This window comes from Rhipicephalus microplus, chromosome 7 (assembly GCF_043290135.1).
Source record: "Rhipicephalus microplus isolate Deutch F79 chromosome 7, USDA_Rmic, whole genome shotgun sequence".
Classification (NCBI taxonomy): domain Eukaryota; kingdom Metazoa; phylum Arthropoda; class Arachnida; order Ixodida; family Ixodidae; genus Rhipicephalus; species Rhipicephalus microplus.
Genome location: NC_134706.1, coordinates 147,385,933 through 147,402,434, shown reverse-complemented (window position 1 = coordinate 147,402,434; position 16,502 = coordinate 147,385,933). Strand labels below are relative to the sequence as shown.

General features: G+C 43.4%; 1 protein-coding gene across 3 annotated transcripts in view; it reads left to right on the top strand.

Moving 5' to 3' along the window:
- The window catches only part of LOC142767101 (uncharacterized), a 278,526-nt gene that overhangs the window by 37,325 nt on the left and 224,699 nt on the right, over positions 1 to 16,502 (top strand). The window lies entirely within an intron of this gene.

Here is a 16,502-nt window from a genome sequence, read left to right as displayed (position 1 = left end):
AGGGAAGACGCGGAGTGAGACCAGGAACCTGTTCATTCTTTTAAGCCTCGGCCGCAACTTCCCGCAGCCAGAGGCTGCCGCGTGCCCTTGGCGCACCCGCGATCGTCAATGTTTTTTCTGTGATCGGTGGGCTCGTGACCCCCGCCCCCATGCTGCCCCCTCCTTCTCGGAAAAAGTGAAAAGAAGATGCCGAAGAGATGAAGTGTGCAAGGGTGCACGTGGTGCTCACGTCACTGCAAAATCGACTGCAGTACTGCAAGTGTGTTGAGGTTCCCCCAACACAATTAAAAGCACGTGCGCATAAACTACCGCATCGCGCCAATATATACAACAGTAATGATGTAGTACTCATGTGGCCTGATTGAATAATTGCCTTGTGAGGGCCTAGAGTGAGGGCCTATAGTGACGGGCCCCAACATAGGGCGGCAATATGTGCTTTTACTGAAAGATGTTATAGGATTAATAGTTTTTTTGCTGGTGCACAAGAGGACTGAGTTTAAGGTCCCGGCGGCTACATTTCCTCAGCTCAGGATATATCAACGCTACTAAGTGCATGTTCATCCCGACGTATTAGTTTCATCAACTCCATGACACCTTGCGGTCTACTCAAGCCCGAAGCCACACTAGTGGGCAAGCACATGGAAATAATGCGCCAAGACGACTAGTCGAACCCGCGCCTTCGACGCACTCGCATTTTTATCCCTGAGAACGATACGGAACACGTTTCGCTTCCACAGGACGATCACTATCTCACTATCTCAATATAAGACAACTGCAGAGAGCACCCGACCGTGCGAATATCTATAGAACACCATAGAGAGCTCGAATGTCCGTCTTCGTTTGCATAGCGATAGCACACAATCATGAGACAGAAGGGGCATGCATATACTCTTGTTTAAAGGAGCCAATTCGATTACATTGTCGGTGTGTGCGATTTCATTAAAGTACGCCTGAAATCAGAGCCGCATGTATTGATGTGATAAGTATTGTGGTTTTAGGAATTGTTGAAACTTACTCTCCAATCACTGAGCCCACAAGGCTTGAGCACAATCTGGGTTAACCTGAATAACGGTTGGCGTCCGTCCATAAGTGCCTTTTACACAGCCACACGAAAAAATTTGGCAGATATCACGTACAGTGGCAATCAATTATATACAAAGCACGAACAATAAATATTGATTAGACACCTTAAAATCAGTACAACGGTACAATATGAAGGTATATGATTCCGCACATGACTTCCATGTCATGATTATGATATATTGATATGTCGTTTACTCTGGTCATCTATTCATGTCACGGGACACTAAATTTAGTACATGTGGAGCTAGTGAAACGGCTGCGAGCACGCTATGAGCATGGCATGTTGTCAAGTTATTGCATGATACGCGTGTCAGAATTATTATGTTTGAACCAGTCTTATATTTTGTTATCCATTTACGTCACGTAACACCTAATTTGGTATAGTTAGAGCTAGCAAAACAGCCGCGAGTGCATCATGAAGGGTCCATTATACTCCAACGTAGCGTTGACGCGCACGCACGCTGAGCACAGCGACGCTGGCGACGCTACATACCAGGTTCCATCGGTGCAGCCCCACGGCAACCAGCGCGATATGCGACATGTTGCATTACGCACCCATTCATCACCCAAACAATAATTCATTTGCCTCTTTTCGTGACGGAGGGACGCTGGACGCGCTGAAACGCACATGCGTGAAAAAAATGCAACGCGGCGCTGCTGCTAGTATATGGCAGGACCGGCGCCAGGCGTGGCAAAGCCGGCATGACGCGACAAAATGTACGCTGGCGAGAACGTGCACCACGTCACGGCGAAACATATAGGTACCTTGACTGTGGCATGTAGTGATGTTCTCACATGACAGGCATCTCATTATTATCATGTTTGCACCAGCTACATACCTTCGTCAACCGTTGGCCTCTCGTAATAACAAATTTGGCATCTGTGAAGCTGGCGAAATGGCCGCAAGCGCATCATAAGTGTTGCACGCAGTCATGTTGTTACACAACACGCATCTCATCCTTAACATGTTTACCCCAGTATCATACCTTTGTCATCTATTCACGTACCGTAATACCAAACACGGTATAAGTGAAGCTAGCGAAACCGCTGCCAGGGCATCATGAGCCTGGAATGTAGTCATTTTGTTACATGACACGCATCTCATGTTTATCTTGTTGGCCCCAGTATTATATGTTGGTCATCCATTCACGTCCCGTGATACCAAATAAAGTATAAGTGAAGCTAGCGAAATGGCCGCCAGCACATCATGAGCATGACATATAGTCATGTCGTTATATGACGCGCATCTCATGGTTAACATGTTTGGAGGTGTCATTTACCTATGTTGTTCTTTCGTGTCAGGTAATACCGAGTTTGGTACGTGTCAAGATAACAAAACGGCCGAGAGCGCATCATGAGCATAGCATATAGTCATGTTGTTACATGACACGCAACTCATGATTATCAAGTTTTCACCAGTCCCATACCTTCGTCATTCATTCATGTACGATAATACCAAATGTCTTTCGCTTGTGTTCGCCATGTAATCAACTCATACCGTACCAGTTTTGCAACATGCCATGTCAACGAAAGCACTCCAAAAGCTGCAGGACCATGAAATGTAAATCATGATGTTCATGACATACATGTCCTAATATTCATGTAATGATTGTGAAATATGTTCTTCATATAGTCATGTTATGCCATACTACTTTTGGTATCGATACCATTATCGAAACAGCCAGGAGGGCTAAATGTTGTAAGCGCCTAGATAGATAGATAGATAGATAAATAGATAGATAGATAGATAGATAGATAGATAGATAGATAGATAGATAGATAGATAGATAGATAGATAGATATGCTCGAAGTCGCCGAGGTTAGCTAAAAAATGCTTTGCATTTAAAATACGTATTAATAATTGACTCAGGCACGTGACATTATGTGTAACAAAATATTAGTTGGCGCTACAGCATGAGTGCAAAAGGACAGACACCCCCCCTCCAGGGTGGTTATTCAATTCAATAATGAAGTTAATTCTCGTGCGTTCAATGGAGTCGTCTCGCCCAGCGCACTATCAATCCGAATTAATTGAGAAAAGGTCTTCGTTCCACGTTGAATGTAAAACAAAGCTTATAAACTTATCCTCAATAAATAAATACAATTATCATCTAAAAACAAGAAGAAATACTTGAATAACCATATCAAGTGCAAGAAATAAAAAGAATAACTGCTTCCACATTCTGAAGAGAACTGAGGGGAAATGCCAGTGCATTTCTTGTTCCGATAGTACACGGTTATACCAAAGGCACCTACAAAAATATCAAGGCCTCCGAATCACCTCCTTCAATTGTCAATAAATTACGACAGTGAGATGACAGCTGGAGGTGGTGAAGGGGGGGGGGCAGTCAAAGCACCGCGCGCCGCTTTGTGAACGCCAAAAAAAAAGTGCGCCGCGTTGTGAAAAAAAGTTTTCTTCTTGGCTGCAACACTACAGCGGCCGCATCTAGAGCCACGGCCGGACTGGAATAATGCGCGCGTTCCGTTGAAGGAACGCGCGCGTCTTTCCGGAGCAGCCCTGGTAGAGCATGCTGCATCACATACGCACTTGCTATATGTCAGGTGCACGTGGTTAATCATTCCCATGGTCATCCACTGAAACGCACCGATGCCTGGTTGTTGCTGTGCCACCAAACTGCAAGTCAAATGATGATGGAGGGCCAAGAGGACGAGTGCAGACATTTTCTTCAGACCCAATTATGTGGGCAGCGTGAACCAGATCCGTTCCCCGGAAGGACTTCTCGCGAAAGAAGTACTCAGCGGTAGGAATTCTTTCTCTTTGTTTTTTATCAGCATTTCGTAATCTACAGATTTTGTTAGTTTAGTGTCCAACGTATACGTTGACGGTTGCACGCTAGCTGGAAATTCCGCCGTTTTCGGCACGCTTGTTCTGCGTTCTAGTCGAGCTCGTGTTTTACATCTTTTTTATTTTAGTTTCAGCTCGGAGAAAAACATTTCTTGCAATAGGATTACTTGAAGACGACACCTTACACAGACGTCATTACAGGAAGAGTGGTGGAAGTCACCCTGAAGAACAGTCGGCTGAAGCAAACTGCAGTGCCGAGCTTGTTTTCCAACGGCCTACCTACTTATCGTGTCAGTAGTTTTGAGGACTTGCTCAACGCCTTGCCAGGAGCATTCAGACCTCTAGACTATTATCCACAAAGACTCCAAGGTTTAGTTTTGGACTTGGCTCTCCATCCTGCTCCAACAATCCGCCATTCGGTGATTGTGTCTACTGACATTCGCAATGAGGTATTTTCTGGTGAAACGGTCGTGAGAAATTATGGTGATGTGCTAGTTCCTTAAAAGATATGTGACTTAGGATATTTGAAGCAAGTTTAGAGATCATCTAACTGACTCGCAAAGATATAAGCTCGGCACCTTCTAAAAGAGCTTGTCATATACTGGTGTCGACGTTACTATAGAGCAGTAAGCGGCGAACAATTTACATGCGAGTTGTGAGAATAGCATTTGAAGGTGTTGAAATTCTTCAATAGTCAAATTGATCTTCTTTTGAAAAATGCCTGCCGTTATCCCCGAGATCTGTTGATTTTTTTAGCTTTTGTTCAACATTTCCTCTTATGCATACAGATTCCTGAGAAATTCGATGAAGCTGAAGATGCCACATCCTGATACTATCAAGAGACTGTGTTCATTGTGTGACATTAACATCGTAAAGGAGCAGCAAGAAGATAGCTTTCTTCCATAAGCCGAGTAGTTTGTAAGCACACTAAAGAGCGTGAAAAAACTGTGACATAATGCTTTATGATGGTCATTTCAAGTCTTTTTTACGATAACAAAGCTGACTTTATAACTTGCACTGCGGCAAATTAATGAACTGCGGGAAAGACTGTCTGCGTATTTATGATACACAGCCTTTTTTCTTCAAAAAACGATGTTTTACACATTCTTCCCTTGGCGCAAATTGGTGCCAAGGCACTACGCGACTTCATTCAAAAGCCTATTTCTGATCTCAAGGCATCCGGTTTTTAGAATTTGTGCAGTATTCACGGACAATAACTTTGTAAAGTGAAAAGCTACGTCCTTCTTGGCTAAGCCCTCAAGTGTAAGCATTGTTTACCAGCATCCTGCTGACTCATTGCGACGCCTGTTTATCGTGTTGGACCTGGTTTACATACTTAAGTGTATAAGAAATAACTGGCTCAATCAACGAAACATTGAAAATTGCATGCACTTTCCTCAACCAAAAGTAATGCGGCTTAACCAAAGATACTTACAGCATTTTCCAAGGTATTGTGCGAGCTGCATGATGCTGAAAACATGACCTCTAGAAGTTAGTACAAACTATTACTTACAAAGCGCTGAAGCCCCCCAACATAGAACAATATGATGTTAAGCCTACACTAAAGGTTTTTAACTGATGTAATTTTGGTGGTTTCAGTACCACAACGTTCCGGCATAATAAAGAAACATCTGAGTGAATTAACACGTCATTGACTTGTTGGAACATGGTTAACGTAAAGAGGCGAAGAAAAAGGCAGCGGTTGCAAGATCATTTGCAGGGGCCAAGAGTTTCATTTTTGTGTCCGCAGCTCGAGTTAATATAAACATTGTTGAGTGGCGCGATTACGAGAAAAGTCTCAGACATGACAGTGACCGTCTTACACGTGAACTAACGCAGCTTTTAGCCACACTACCCATACCTTCCACGAACTGGCAATATGCTCCCTGGAAGAGCTTAGTTTTCAGTACCTTTTTTTGGTCAAATTTCAAACTGACTTCTTGGAGGATCGCTTCAAAAAGTATCGGCAACTTTCGGTTGCAAATTACGTAAATAAAGCAGATATATGAATATGAAAACAAACTGCGTTTTTAGAATGTTTTGAACCTGCCAGATTTAGACATTCTAGCAGCACCTAGTGCGAATATATAGAGGACAGGTGTGTCGTCAGCGCACGGCGAGTTTGAAGTGGCTGTGACTGATTCAGACATTCAAAAAAAAATAGTCAAGGCTTCCTGCAGTAACTTACGCGGCCGGCATTTGTACTCATGCAGCTTTCAAGAAATTGTGATGCGAATCTTGCAGGGAAAACTTTGTGGTGTTAGACGTCGACGTAGCTGATGCTGAAAACGCATTAATCACGAAGTTCTCGAGGAGTGGGCTAACGTTTCCACGAGCAGTTGTAGTAAACGCTGGGCTGTTCACTAAATTTATAATAGACAAGCTCAGGGTGCCAGAAGCACTTCGCAATTTCTCAGCCTTCCTAGCTAGAAATACACTCTTGTCAGCCTTGTGTTCTCTATCCTTGCAGACTATGAGGATGTAGATGTGTGTGATTCTGGTAATTCTGCACTGGAAGCAATAGAGTATGTTGTAAATGCTTGCCGCGAATACGCTGCTGAAGGACTTGTGCCGCACAGAAAACGAAAAATTACGTTATGCCAAGAATGACCGAAAGCTAAAGACCTTGAAGACCTGAGAACTGTTTCTCGTTCTTTATGTTTTATTTATGATGCTCTACATTTTTGAAGATATATATGTATGATTTTCTTGACAGAACCCCTGTAAAACTATATGCCGTAGTAAGGCTTCACTTGTGCACAATATCATAATATGAACGATGCGTTTTTTTATTCTATATAATATCGTTGAGGCCTATTGTTATTAATGTTTTATCGTTGTTTATTATTAGAGCTCTCCATATTACCGCATTTATTTGTTTCGTACTTTAATTTTGCACAGAGGGGACAAACTTTGTTTTTGGCTGGGTCTTTACCATTATCTCAACATTTTAGGAAGAGCGAAGTGACCAGCATGCACGGTGCGTGGAAAAAAAACATAATCATAGATTGTACAAGAAGGCTTGAGCTTGTTTTGCACGAATCAGTTGTGCGTGACGCCGTTATGATAAAATATACTCCAATGAAATGAACCTTGATATTCTTGTATATAGCGCTGTTCTACAAAATGCGACATTGCACATTATCGACGCAAATACACGCTTTAAACTGTTTATTGAGGAATGGAGTGTTTTATATCTTGCCAATAAAGTATATTGTGTGCCTTCACTGTGCTGTTCTGCTCTTTTGTTGTCACTTGAGTCTACGACTAAAGTAACAAAGTTGCCTATCTATAGTCTTTGTCAAGCATTCACGCCTACAAACACAATAAGACATGTAATGTTACGATACACACAAAACAATGTCTCCTGCACATTATTCTAAGTAAAGGGTAACAGGATGGCGCTTTTTATGATGGTGTAGATCGAGGTGAACCAGCGCGAGGTACCTATTTTTTGCGTTTAAAATGGGTGTCTTGCGTTGAGGCAGCAGCATATACAGTGCTAGATAAACTTGGAGCAACGCGCAAATTTTTTGAAGCCAAAAACAGCGACTCGCGAAGTGACTACTTGCGCAGCGCGACAAACCAAGACGCGTCGAAGCCAACAGTCTGGCCCATCTCGCTAGCGTGACGTCACATCGGCGTTTGGAGGCCTTGATAGTTTTAGGGGCGAAGCTCCTTAACCGGCACCTGTTCATCCCTTGTCGTAGTCATAGTGCGTAACCTGTTTTACGTTTTGACCTGCAAGTTTATGTCTGTGGGAGATTTCTCCTGTGGGTTGTTGAGAGAGAGAGGTAAACGTTTATTTTGAAACAGTGCTCCAAGCAATGCCCGCTGTCACACTGAAGTGGCTGGGTTCCTTAGTCCAGGAACCCTGTGGCTTCCACTCTCCTCTTGGCCCTGGCGACGAGTTGTTGTTAGTCCTGCTTCATTATCAGTCGTTTTGAACAATAAAAAAATTCGTAGCATGCGCGTTAACTAAAAGCCGAGTTTTACAGCCTCTCATTCCCCATTAGCAGCCATTGGCATGTACATTGAGCACTATCTGACAAGAAATGGTTGCTATGGTATACGCGATGGGCGTAACCTTCTTTGTTTTAGAAAGGTGTAGCGAGTGTTGGGCCGCAGTGCCATGAATAGAGTGAATTAGTATATACCATCAACTCGAGGGGCTTAACGGTGGGCAGTAGACACAAAGCAAAAGCTGAATTCTCATGTCTCTCGTTCAATCGCAGCAATTGGCATGTACACTGAGCACTATCTGACAAAAAAAAAAGGTTGCAACGTTATACTCTCTGGGCGTAACCTCCATGGTTTTAGAAAGGTTTAGCGAGCATTGGACCACAGTGCCATGAATACAGTGAACTAGTATACACCTTGAACTCGAGGTGGTTAGAGGTGGGAAGTAGACACGAAGCGCAAGCCGTAAGAAAGTGTGCGTGTGCTACTTCTCATGTAGTCTTTGAAATGTCCGATGGATGGTGGTGCTTGTATATGCGTAATATATGATGAAAAGATGCGAGATAGTGGTACTTGGAGTGTTCTCTAGATGGACGAACGGACACACAAACAGATCCATTGACGGATGCATGGATGCCTGCACGGACGAATGGAGCATGGACAGGCGCAAGGATGGATCCATGGACGAACGCATGAACGTACGCACGAACAGACGCACGCCCGGTCGGGTGGATCGACGCACAGATGGTTACACATATGGACGAATGGACGGACGGAAGCAAGAACGAATGGACGGACGAATGCTTCGCCCCACTCTCCATCATTGGCCCTGCCGATATGCTGCCTTTTTTTTTCTTGGTGGCTTCGACCATGGCCGCTCTGAAAAGACCCCTGCGTTCTTTCTAGGGAACGCGCACGTCTTTCCAGTCCGGCTGTGGCTCTACATGAGGCTGCTGTAGTGTTGCAGCTAAGCAGAAAACTTTTTTCACAACGTGGCGCGCGTTTGTTGCGTTCACGACCCAGCTCGCGTCGCTTTGGCTGCCTACCCCTTCCCCTCCTCCATCTACCGCTGTCATCTCTCTGTCGTGATGTACTGACGATTGTAAAAGGTGATTCAGAGGCCTTGATATTTTTTCTAGGTGGCTTTGATCGGGCCATCTACATCCTCGTAGTACATTCAGTGTTAGGTCAAGAAGTTCTGAATGTTCAAAACGACGACCTCACCGCAGGACACCTTGGTGTTTCTCATACACTCGCAGTAACAAAGAAGAATTACTCGCGACGGCTTGCCGCCGACGTAACTTGTTACGTCAGAACATGTCGAGGCTGTCAACGACGAAAGACACCACCGACTAAGCCAGCCGCTTTTCTCCAGCCTATCAAGTGACCTCGCTGGCCGTTTCAACAAATTGGCATGAACTTCTGGGGCCATTCCCGAAGTCAAATTCAAGAAACAATTGGGTCGTTGTAGCTACTGACTACGTCACACGCTACGCCGAGTCAAGGCTTCTACCCAAAGGCAATGCCACTAAAGTAGCGAAATTTTTCTTCTACAACATCGGCTTGCGTCGCGGGGTCCCACTGCTCCTCAACGCTGGCAAAAGTACGGCCTTTACGGCTGACCTAACTGAGGTGATCCTACAGTACTGCCTAACAAGTCACCTTCGGACCACTGCGTACCATCTACAGACCAATTACCTCATCGAGCGTCCTAATAAGTGCATCGCCGATGTGTTGAGCATGCACGTCGACGTCGATCACAAGACGTCAAGACGTGGAATGCAAGCCCTACGTGCGTGACCTTCGCGTAAAATGCGAACTTTCAAGAAACAATGCAAATTACGCCGTACAAGTTGGTTTATAGAAGGAGCCCGGCAACGACGCTCGACGCTATGTTTCCAAACGGCGCTGACGAAGAAAACCTCGACGTCAACCTTTACCTTCATCTCGCTGAAAAAAGTTGTCAATTTGCCCACCTGAGCATGAAAAATCAGCAGGCGACCAATCGCTGTCCTTACAAGCTCCAACAAAAATTCATGAAATATTGTCTGGTGACCGTGTTGGGGTGTGGACGCCGATACGCCGACGCGGACTCATTGAAAAACTGTGAAGCTACTTCGCATGTACAGTGAGTTTTACGTCTCGGTACAGTCAACTACGAGGTTGTTCCCAACGACATTCCCAATTCTCAAGGGGGCCGTGCACGACCTGAAGTTCTTCATGTCGTGTGCCTTAAGCCATTTCATGCGCGAACCCAATGACTGTATTTTGTTGTTGTTTGCTGTGTTTTATTGCTTGCACTTATTGTTCATTTTCTAAGTTTATTATTGTACTATGTCTTTTGTTAAAGGATTGGGACGATGCTTTTTTCGGAAGGGGGCCATGCCACATTGTCTTGTTTCGTTATCACCACGTTTCACTGTCAGTATATTCTCAGCCCGAACTGCACCTGCAGTGCTCAAGAAGCTTCTGGACTGTTGTAGATGATTTTGTTATTACGCCCACCTTCGTAAACATTAAACATTATTCTGAAACCTTTGTGGCCGTTAGCGATGGCGCTACAAGTTTCGGTGGCACGTGTATAATTGCAGACACGCTTCACTGCTAGTCAGTTGATCAACGGCTGATGTTCTGTTAGCCGCTATCAGTGTCAGTATATTGCTCTAAACTGCCTTTTTTCAAGTGGTCACTGGTACGGCCGAATAGACGATTTCATCAGCGCATCCAGTCAGCTTTCTTCATCCGCGTCATGACGCCGTGACAATATGCACCTACTACGGGGTCGCCGGCGAATGCGCGCAGTACGAGTGCGCCTTTTGTAATGAATCATCATCATCATCATCATCATCATCAGCCCGGCTACGTCCTATGCAGCACAAAGGCTTTTCCGATTTTCCGCCTGTCAACTCGGTCCTGTGCTTGCTTCTGCCAATTTATACCCCAAACTTCTATTGAATGACTGGTTTCAAACCACAAAGTTTTGATAATCCCAAGTTCTGACTACCGATGGCTATTCACGCTTGTATGAAGCTAGATTACTGTGATCTTGCATGTTGTATTCTGAAGCTTGCATAAAGGACGCTTGTGATTGTAAATCAAGAAAGCATCTTTCTCTGCGGTTGAAGCACACGAAGTTATTTAAATAAATTTCTAAATTGATATGTGGCTATAAGGTAGAACGCCTGGCTGCCACGCAGAACATACTGCCTCCATTCCACACTCAAATTTCGAGATTTTTGTCATTACATTTATTTCGATCTTTTTCAATTTTGCGGTCACAAACAGAACGGTTTCAAATGAAAAGCATTTCTTAGCGAACTTCGGCGACCTTGAGGGTATCCATTTACCTAGCCGCCTACGACTTCTAGCTCTCCTGGCTGTTTTGATAATGATATCAATACCAAACTTGGTGTGGTATAACATCACAGTATGGCCAACACACATGGCTAGTCATAACATTAAAATCAAGACATGTATGTCATGAATATCATGATTTACGTTTCTTGGATCTGCAGCTCCGGCGGTGGTTTCATTCCCATGGCATGTTGTAAAACTGGTCTGGTATGACGTGATTTCATGGAGAACACAAGCGACCGAGCCTAACATGAAAGTCATGACATGCGTGCGATGTAACAACATGAATACATGCCACGCTCAGGATGCGCTCGTGGCCGTTTCCATAGCGTCACAAATACCAAATTTGGTATTACGGTACGCGGATAGATGATGGAGGTATGTTACTGGTGCAAACATGACAAACATGAAATGCGTGTCATGTAACAACATGAATACATACTACGCTCATTTTTCATGTTGCGCTCGCGGCCGTTTCGCTAGCTTCACATGTACCAAACTCAGCATTACGCATTTAAACGGATTACATAGGGAAATGACACATGCATATATGATGATCACGAATGTGTGTCATGTAACAACATGACTACGTGCCACACTCATGGTGCCCTTATGGCCCTTTCGCTAGCTTAGCATATGCCAAATTCGGCACTACGTGACGCCAATAGTTGGCAAACTTGAAATATGTGACTGGTGCAAACATAATATTCATGAGTGGCATGTCATGTGAGAACATGTCTACAAGTCACAGTTAAGGCACCACTACATTTCGTCATGACGTGGTGCGCGCGCTTGCCTCTGTCATTTTGCCGCGTCATACCGTCGTAGCCAGGCCCGGCGCCGGTCCTGCCATGTACTCGCAAAGGCGCGCCACGCTGCGTTGCTGTGACGCATGCGCGGTTTTGCGCGTCTGGTGTCCCTCCGTCACAAAAACAGAGAGACGCTGTGTTCTCTTGGTAACGCATAGGCATAAAGTATAGTTATTATATGGCATCGGCACATAATGCAGCCTGTCGCATTTCACGCTGGTTGCCGTCACACCACGCCGATGGACAATGGTCGCTCCTTACGTCAGACTATGGAGTGCTCGAGTTTTCTTAAGTAGCGACGCTATGCCCAGCGTGCGCGCGCGTCAACGCTACAGTATATATATATATATATATATATATATATATATATATATATATATATATATATATATATATATATATTTATAATTGTGGGTGTGGGTGTGTGTCTACGGGGCATGGCGGTGGCGGCACACTAGCAACTCAGTAATTTTATTTTGGTCACACTCACGTTGTGTCGGCTGGGGATTCTTTATTTATTTATTTATTTATTTATTTGAGGATACCTCACGGGCTCCTAGAGCCGTATGGTGAGGTGGGTATACAGTGCAATTCTATACAGTGTAAAGGAAGATTTTCACAGAGTACAATTACAGGGCAGTAGAACAAAATACCATAGAATAAGATGACTAGTAGAAAAGAGAATAACAGGTAACTATACGAGAAAAATTATTTGCGCGCGACAGAGTAAGTATTGCGATGGGTAATATAATACAAAGTACAGCCCAAATACACATTATAACAGCCATCATACAATTACGTCCCTGGAAAAAAACAAAAACAAAATGTCTGACAGCGGTATGAAAAGACAGAAGACATCAGTTTGAAAAGCGCCCTTACAATAGCTAATCAAAGAGATGCCTTACTAATAAAAAATTAAGGATACTAAGCCAAGTTTGTGGAAAAGTGTTTGTTCAATTGAAGACAAAAAGCGTCATTGTCTTCAAGTGAAAGAATGTGTTCTGGTAAGCTGTTTTAGAGACGAATAGCACGAGGTAGTTGGGAAAAATAGTCTGCCGGCGTGTATTGGCTCAGTGAAAAGAAAAAAATCATTCTCTACAAATAGCATACTGCCCATTGCAAGTTCTAAGTGCAGCTTTGTGTTGAGGCAAAACACCTGTGAAATTTCTGCATTTTGCAACGTATTGAGTGTGCAAAACATCATAGGTGTTGTGAAATAGAGGGAGAGAAAAGACTTTATTCAGATGATACTGCGTGAGGTAAGTGTCGGCCTCGCAGGGCGTGGTCTACCCTTCTAAATTTCTAGTCTATGCAGTCCTAGAAACATTGGACCAAGAACTCAAGCGTTGAAGCGGACCGGACAGAAGATACCTTGGTGCCCGCGCCTCGAGTTTGCGGGTCATTAGTTCCTGTTCTCCTCTGCCTGGCCAGGCAGAGGAAAACGATTCGCTCGATCACCCATTTTTGAGATTGGCAATTCACCGAGCAGATCCACTGCTCCATCTACACTGGGACAACAACAACTACGACAATATTTGTCTTTTCGCGGATGAGCGAGACACCCACTACGCATCTGTGGGAAATTGCGTGTACTTCGCTGATGTCGCATTTGACTAAGAACAGTGATAGGGGGAATAAACAACAAGAGGAAAGGCAGGGAGGTTAACCAGGCACATGCCCGGTTCGCTACTCTACGCTGCGAGAATAGGAAGGGGGCATAAAAATGAGAGAGAGAGAGAGAGGAAAGAGAAGAGAAAGAGATAGAGAGAAAAAAAAAGAAGGATTGTCAGTCAATCGGCTGGCGCGTATGCAGCGGTGGCACTACACAAAAGTTAAAGGTGGTCACATACGCCTGTAGTCCTCAAAAAGCACAAGACAGCTTTGACTGCTTTTTGAGCCGACGAAAGGAGATGACGGTGTTCCAGTAGCATCTGCACAGAGAGTGGCCGGTCGTCCAATTGTCGCAATGCGTCCGAAAGCTTATGTCTTTCAGATGCAAATCGAGGGCAATGGCATATCAGATGGTCGATGTCTTCTTTGGTGCAGCAGACGTCGCATTCCGCATTATCGGTCAATCCGATGAGGGTTCTTTTTTATTTATTTATTTATTTATTTAATAATACTGTAACCCTCACTTGAGGGTCACTACAGGGAGGAATATACACACAAAACAAAAACAACACACAATGACAAAACAGACATTACGTTTCATGTTGCCGGTAGTACAATTCTAGCGAACACTCAAACGCTTTGACATTTGCGCTAGTAACAGCGTACTCTGGAAGTCTATTCCACACTTCTATACTATACGAAAAAAAAAGAATTTTTAAAGCCATCCAGCCACGTCCAAAAAGGCCTTATTGGGTGACTATGGTTCAACCGAGCTCCTCGTTTGGGTGCAGGTTGTATGTATGTGTCTTTATTTATTTCCATTTCGCATCTTATAATTTGAAACAGGAGTTTTAACCTTTGCTTTTCGCGGCGCACTTGCAGGGGTTCTTGCGCACATGATTTTAACAAATTTGTGACGGATTCTGTCCTCCGGTACCGCGAGTAAATGAAGCGCACTGCTAGCCTTTCAATTTTTTCTATTTTATCTCTCAGTGACTGCTGATGAGGACTCCATACAGAAGACACATACTCCAAAATAGGGCTAACAAATGTCTTATATGAAAGTAATTTGACATCTCTAGGGGCATGTTCGAGTTTTTTCCTCAAGTAAAACAACTCGAGAAACATATTGAGATTCTCGGTGTAATGTTTTCAGAAATAATGTCCTGGAATGAACATGTGAGAACCTTATTGCCAAAATTAAGCAGAGCAGCCGGTGTATTAAGCCGAAACCGTCACAATTTTCCTGTTGGCAAAAAAAGAATGTTATATTTCGCGCCTTTCAACTCTCACTTAAGTTATTGCACGCTAATATGGGGAAACACAACATTATCAAACTTACAGCAAATATTCTTGGTCCAGAGAAAAGCACTTCGTTCAATAGAAAACGTCTCGTTTCTAGAACACACAGAACCTTTATTCCACAAACATAAAATTATGAAGATTCACAACATATACAAGCATAAACTACTGAGAACATACAAAAATGCCACATTAGGAAGAACACAGCTATTCGAAGAAATTGCAAATCTTCGAGCAAATACAATTCCCTATCCTTTCAGGTATCACCCACCATACCACGTTCCTTTCTCGCGTACCCATTATGGAAAAGAAAAACTTGATTATGTACTCGCAACTACCATAAATGAACTAGAACAAAGAAATGTTGACGTTCTTAATTTTACTAACAAAACCTTACTAGATCTGTTAATTTAATTGTATTAGAACTACTCATGTTTGTATATTTAGAGTAGCTGGTTTTACTAAAGTGATTGTAACTTAAAACATTCGTTGATGTTTTTTTCATTAGAACACTGTAATTTACATAACTACTTTGGAAATCGCATTGTATATACTGTGGCTATATAGACTTGTTAGATGTTTTGCCCTGTCACTACTGCTGTACGGGTGACCAGAGCTCAGTCAAGCTGCACAAGCGCAGCTTTTTTCTCTGGTCCCCTATTTTTGCAGTGACAATGCGCTGTATTGTCTGAAGCGAAAATAAAATTGGATGTGATTGATTGATTGATTGAACTTCCTGTAGGCCTTTGAACACACCTCCTCAACATGAATGTGCCACCCCAAATCGCTGGTAATAGTCAACCCAGGTATTTAAAGCTGTGTGTTCTGGTCAGAAGGCTATTTCCTATTTTATAATCATGTGCGAGTACGGATTTTTTCTTGGTTATATGGATGAACGTAGTCTTTGAAAAGTTAATTTCCATCCCCCACTGGTCGCACCAATTATGCAAGGCTTGCAGACAGCGATTAATTTTGATTTGGTTGTTTGCGTTAGTTACAGGAGCGTAAATTAAACAATCGTCTGCAAAAAGTTTGATTTTAACCGGGCTTCGACAACTGTGGAAGTATCATTTATAAAAATTAAAAACAACAAAGGACCCAGCACAGACCCCTGTGGGACACCAGACTATACTTTCAATGAACTAGATGTGCAATCATCTACACGTACTTTTTGTTGACGGTCCTCCAAATACGCGGTTATCCAATTTAGTATATCTGAGCTAAGTTCTAGTTGCTGAAGCTTAAAAATTAATTTGCTATGAGGAACTTTTTCAAATGCTTTGGCGAAATCTACACAATAGACGTGTATTTGTTGTTGACCTTGGAGAGATAAATAAAAATCATGACCTGTTTCTACCAGTTGAGTAACAGTTGACAACGCCTTCCTGAATCCCTGTTGATGGGGTAAAAAAAATCTTTTCTAAAAAAAACTCGTCCTATATACTTTTGTGAAGGCAACCTCCAACCAAAAACGAAAAAGAAGTGAAGCTTCACGTCGACGAAGTCCGGATGGAGGTCGAAGTTCCAGTCGAGGGTTTATTTGGTATAGTCTCGTATGTCTTATGCTTGGCGTGTTC